General features: G+C 40.2%; 1 non-coding gene across 1 annotated transcript; it reads left to right on the top strand.

Annotated features, from left to right (window-relative positions):
- The first annotated feature begins 723 nt into the window (after positions 1–723).
- On the top strand, positions 724–826 carry LOC135275208 (small nucleolar RNA U13). The gene has a single exon (XR_010342905.1). It is a non-coding gene; the product is annotated as a small nucleolar RNA U13 (small nucleolar RNA).
- The last annotated feature ends 5,233 nt before the right edge of the window (positions 827–6,059 follow it).

The raw sequence follows: 6,059 nt of genomic DNA, 5'->3' as shown, positions 1-6,059 counted from the left end.
CCATTTCCAACCTTAATTTTTCCTGCCTGATTAGATTCCTTTGCCTTCTTAGATTTAAAATCTAAAAAGTTAAGACCTAAGTCTAAAAGTTGTGATTTTCTTGATCTCTGTTTCGAGACAAGATGGAATAACAGGGATTGGATTTGTCCTCCCACCAGAAACAACCAATAAATTGAACAAAATACGTGGAACAATGTCTCTCCAGATGCTTGACATCAGGAAACAAAAGACAGCGATCTCTGAAAGATGGGAAAAAAAGAAGTGAGCCTTATTGTCACCCAGCTTACCTCCTCAAGAGATATTCCAAGCCATGGTGCAGGGATGGGGAACACAGGCGGAGTCTGGCAGACTCCCTGAGTTGAGTGAACAGAACTAAGAATCCAGGGACATCAAGACAGCCAGAGGTCACAGACCAGAGTATTGCAAAGGATAGACCTGCAGAGACAGACAGAGAAAGAGAGAAAGGACTCTAGAGATCTTCAGAGAGTCCCCTTTGAGTGTTCAGAAGAGGACTAACCAGTATATAAGTGTGCAGAAGTGCAAGTGTGAAAATTATAAGGAATAATATGTCAGTGTCTGGCACTGACGCAGGGCCATGAACAGTATTTGCCACTATCAGTCAGATACACTGAAAAAGAATCTTGCTTCGGCTACACAAAAGAAATAACCCCAGATTAAATGCTGCTCTGGTTTGACCTAGCAAATCTTACGAGCAAGACCTGAATCCTTTTGTGGTTCATAAGCATGATGATTGGATTTTCATGCTCAAGTGTGAGATACGCTGCCTTAAACCTTGTTATGGTGTCAGCACATCACTCATCTGATGTGAGGGAAAAAAAGAGAAAAAAGGAACGAAAGAAAAAAGAGGGAATAATAGAAGAAAATAAAGAAAAAGGTGTGATCCCAGCACTTTGGGAGGCTGAGGCGGGTGGATCACGAGGTCAAGAGATCGAGACCATCCTGGTCAACATGGGGAAACCCCGTCTCTACTAATACAAAAAATTAGCTGGGCATGGTGGCGCGTGCTTGTAATCCCAGCTACTCAGGAGGCTGAGGCAGGAGAATTGCCTGAACCCAGGAGGCGGAGGTTGCGGTGAGCCGAGATCGCGCCACTGCACTCCAGCCTGGGTAACGAGCGAAACTCCGTCTCAAAAAAAAAAGAAAAAGGAAAAAAAAAAAGCAAGCAAGGAAGGATTAAACTGTTTCCAAATAACTTAAATATGTTCTGGAGCAAAGCTCAAGAATATCTGGAAGAATATAAAAAAGGCTAGAATCAACTAAATAAAATTTACAATGTATAATATCCAAAAACATTAGCAGGCATGAAAAGAATTAGACAAATATGACACATAAGGAAGAGAAAAATCAATTGAATGGACACAGAGGTTAGAATTAGCAAAGAAGGACATTAAGATAGTTATAATCATATTTCATATATTCAGAAAGTTAAGTAGATACACAGGAAATGTAAAAAAGACACAAAATGAATTTTCAGAGAAGAAAACTACAAAATCTGAGATGAAAAATACACAGAATGAGATTTGACAACACATTAGACCTTGCAGAAGAAAAATCTTGGTTGACTCAAAGATGTAACAATAGAAACTATCCAAAATGAAATACAGAGGGAAAAGAGAGTAAAGAGAAGAGAACCTGCATCAGTGAGTTGGAGGCCGACTGTAAGCAGTCCATACATTTAAAGAACCCAAAGAAGAGAAGAAAAGGGGAAAGATAAAAAAATATTTAGGCCAAGTGTGGCGGCTCATGCCTGTAATCCCAGCAATTTGGGAGGCCGAGGTGGGCAGATCACTTAAGGTCAGGAGTTCAAGACCAGCTTGGCCAACATGCCGAAACCCCATCTTTACTAAAAATACAAAAATTAGCTGGGCACGGTGGCAGGTACCTGTAATCCCAGCTACTCAGGAGGCTGAGGCAGGAGAATCACTTGAGCCCGGGAGGCTGAAGTTGTAGTGAGCAAAGATCATGCTGTTGTACTCTAGCCTGGGTGACAGAGTGAGACTCTGTCAAAAAAAAAAAAAAAAAAAAAAAAAAAAATTTGAGGAATAATGGCCACAGTTTTCCAAATTTGACAAAAACTATAAGCCTACAGATGAGAAAAACTCAACAAATCCCAAACGTGCTAAAGATTTGAAGAAAACTACTCTGAGGCTGATCTTGATCAAATTGCTCAAAACCAGTGATGAAGAAAAAAAAAATCTTAATAGCCAGAGGAAAGAAAGACATGTTATGTAGAGAGGGACAAATAGAAGGGTGATAGCAGATATTTTGTTAGAAACAATATAAATAAAAAAGATAGTAGATCAACATCTGAAACCACTAAAATGAAAATTCTGTCTATCTAGATTTCTATACCTAGCCAAAACGTCTTTCAAGAATGAACGCAAAATGGATACTTTTTAGAGATATAAAAGCTGAAGAAAATCAACCACCAGTAGCCCTGCACTTTAAGAAATGTTAAAGGTAGTCCTTTTAGCAGAAAGATGATCCCAGATGGAAATATGGATCTACATAAAAAAGGAAGAACATCAGAAATGGTACATGGCAAACATACAGAATTTATTTCTTATTACTTAAAGTTCTTCAAAAGATAATTGACCGTTTAAGAAGACATAGAAGAATACTACTGTAATGTTCTTAACTATACATAGAATGGTACAAATCACTTGAATGTAGGCTTTGAAAAATATTATATATGTATATTATAAAATATATATGTGCATATTTGTGTGCATGTGTGTGTATATATGTATACATATATATATATACAGAGAGAGAGATGATATAAACTCTAAAGCAACCATGAAAATAACAAAAAAAATAGAAAATTAGCCAATAAAAAAGATAAAATGGAACTATAGAAACTACTCAGTTAAGCCTATAAAAAGTCAGAAAAGAGGGGAAAAAAGAAAAGAGCAGGTGCAACGATAGAAAACACATTATGCCCATTACACTACATTAATTTTTATATTTTAAAGTGTTGATGTTTGAATCACATAACTATAGGAGAAGAAAATATGACATGGGATTAGGAATTTCAGAGAAGTTACATTTATTGTCTGAAGCAAACATTCTAGTTACTTAGCCAAGGTCAGCCAAACTTTTTCTCTTTTCACTAACATCATAAGCAATCATTTTGTGTATAAAGTCAGCTTTAGGCCAGGCGTGATGGCTCATACCTGTAATACCAGCACTTTGGGAGGCCGAGGTGGGTGGATCACAAGGTCAAGAGATGGAGACCATCCTGGCCAACATGGTGAAACCCCATCTCTACTAAAAAAACACAAAAATTAGCTGGATGTGGTGGTGCACACCTGTAGTTACAGCTACTCCGGAGGCTGAGGCAGGAGAATCGCTTGAACCAGGGAGCCAGAGGTTGAAGTGAGCTGAGATTGTGCCACTGCATTCCACCCTGGTGAGAGAATGAGACTCTGTCTCAAAAAAAAAAAAAAAAAAAAAGGGCAGCTTTAACAATCCTAAAGACTCTTAATTACATCATTTGGTATACTTGACAGTTCCGTTGTTTTATTTATTTTTTTATGAGATGAAACTCCCCTTTGATAGTGTGCCTTCTGTATTCCCTGACTTTTATATACTCCAAATAAAAATGTGTTGAAAAGCATCATCTTGACTTCCCCTCTTCACATTGCATAAATCACACACAGCAGAGCTTAAAAGACATGCTAATTTGGGAAACAAAGGTGCTTTTGTGTTCAGGTTTACATTCTCAACATGATCTAAACCTGATTGCATTTATATTTGTGTTCTTGATGTTTGTGGGAGATTTTTATAGAACAAAATGGAAGGCTTGTTTCACCTTAGCTTCAAGTAAGAAAATAGGAAAAACTCCAAACCTGTAGCAAAATTGTAAGTTCCTTTGAAAATCACACTCCGTGCAAAGTCAACACGGAGATTTAAGCTACGTTTTACTCCTTCATGTTTTCTCAGCAAATGATGTTCAAAAGCCAGTGACCTACATCTGTTAGGAAGGGATCTCAGGCATCGAGTCAGAGAATGATAAACTGGTCCAACACTCTGGTTTTCCTGGTGATCTGAAACAAAATCACCCCCTTGGTTATTCTCAGGTTCTCTCCTGCTCTACCTGTTGAGCAGTTTTTGCTTTGCTGGCTGGCTTTCTGTGCCATTTTTTGTATGTTATGATGTCTAGTGTGTTTTCTGCTACTGTAACAGAATACCACCGACTGGGTAAATTATAAACAACGTAAGTTTATTTGACTCAGAGTTCCTGGAGGCTGGGAAGTCCCAGATTGTGGGGTGACATCATAACTTGGCAGAAGAAGTGAGTAAACAAGAGGCAGGGAGGGAATGGAGGCTGAATTTATCCTTTTATCAGGAGCTCGATCCAGCAGTAACTAACCCACTTGGGAGATAACGAGATAACGGCATTAGTCCATTCAGGAGGGCAGAACCCTTTGGCCTAATCACCTCTTAAAGGTCCCAACTTAATCCTGTCACAATAGCAATTAAATTTCAAGGTGAGTTTTGGCAGAGACATTTGAACCATAGCATATAGGTAGGGAGGAGATTTAATATTCGACATTGAAAATGACAGCAATTTACTTGTGGTCAAGAAATAGCTCTCAACTACTACCAAAGTGATATATGTTGATTTGATCACCTGGTTTTGTCAGATAAATGGGTTGAGAGAAAAAGATAAAGGTCAGTATGGGCTAGTTTGAAAGAATTTAGGGGATTTTTCAAGCAAAACAAAAAAGAGTTCTTTCGAGCAGCTGGCAGGCTTGAGAGAAATGAGAATATGAATTATGTTATGAATGTTCCTTTGAACAAAGTTTTGATTAATATGTAAATGTCATGTCAGTATCTTTCCATTGTTAAACTGAAGTTTTCTTGACTGTGGTACCACCTGAAGCCCAGGTGTTTTGTTTTAATTACAAGAGTGGTGGCGTTGTTGTTGGCTCTGGGAAGACATGGGAATTGGGAGCACTTCTTTTTTTTTTTTTGAGTTGGAGTTTCATTTCTGTTGCCCAGGATGGAGTGCAGTGGTTCGATCTCTGCTCACTGCAACCTTTGCCTCCTGGGTCCAAGTGATTCTCCTGCCTCAACCTCCCCAGTGGCTGGGATTACAGCTGTGCGCCACCACGCCCAGCTAATTTTTTGTATTTTTAGTAGAGACGGGGTTTCACCATGTTGGCCAGGCTGGTCTCGAATTCCTGACCTTGTGATCCCCTGCCTCGGCCTCCCAAAGTGCTGGGATTACAGGCGTGAGCCACCTTACCCAGCTGGGGGTATTTTTGAAAGGCAGTCATTAGACAGAAAATTTACTCCTCAAACTGGCCTTATCCTCACCTCCAGGGTCTGCTACCTCGATCTTTGGGTGGCAGGGCTGTTAGTGTATTCTTTTGAGGTTACTGTCTCCAGTGCTGGAGAAGCACTTTCTCTCGCCATATGGAATATTCCTCCAGAGTCCTGCCTCCCCTAGTTCAATCCCACTGGCTCTTTATCCTGCAGGTCAGGATCCCATCCTTTCCTGCTTTCCAAGGTTAATGCTGAATTTCCCCTACCTATTTTATTTCTGGGTAGTTTCAGTGGAAAATTGCAGATGCCAGGGTAGAATGTCAGGAGTTAAGTGCTTAGGCTTCTTACGTGACAGCCTTGAACCAGAAACGTATCCTTTAATTCCTGTTTATTAGTAAAAGAGAAAGAAAGAAAATGAAACAAGGTCAAGAAGCTTGGAGAATGACTGCCTTGGGGGAAAGTGTTACATTAGGCATGACTTAGGGCTCTACAGAAATGCAGTTCTTGGGGAATGTGTGTGGCAACAATTGTGTCTCTGACCCCTAGTCTGTTGGACACTGTGTGTGACGGCAAGGCTATGGGTGGGAGAGGGCTGTGAGCACAGGCACAGTTGGGTCTGTGCCAGCTATATGGTCCTTTCATCTAAAGCCAAGGTGCAAAACCCGGGCACGGTGGCTCACACCTGTAATCCCAGCACTTTGGGAGGCCAAGGCAGGTGGATCACCTGAGGTCAGGAGTTTGAGACCAGCCTGGCCAACATGGTG

Source organism: Aotus nancymaae, unplaced genomic scaffold (genome assembly GCF_030222135.1).
Source record: "Aotus nancymaae isolate 86718 unplaced genomic scaffold, 86718_ANA_hifiasm-v0.15.2.pri h1tg000015l_1, whole genome shotgun sequence".
Lineage (NCBI taxonomy): Eukaryota > Metazoa > Chordata > Mammalia > Primates > Aotidae > Aotus > Aotus nancymaae.
Note: the sequence above shows the minus strand (reverse complement) of the source record. Positions and strands in the feature narration are given on the sequence as shown.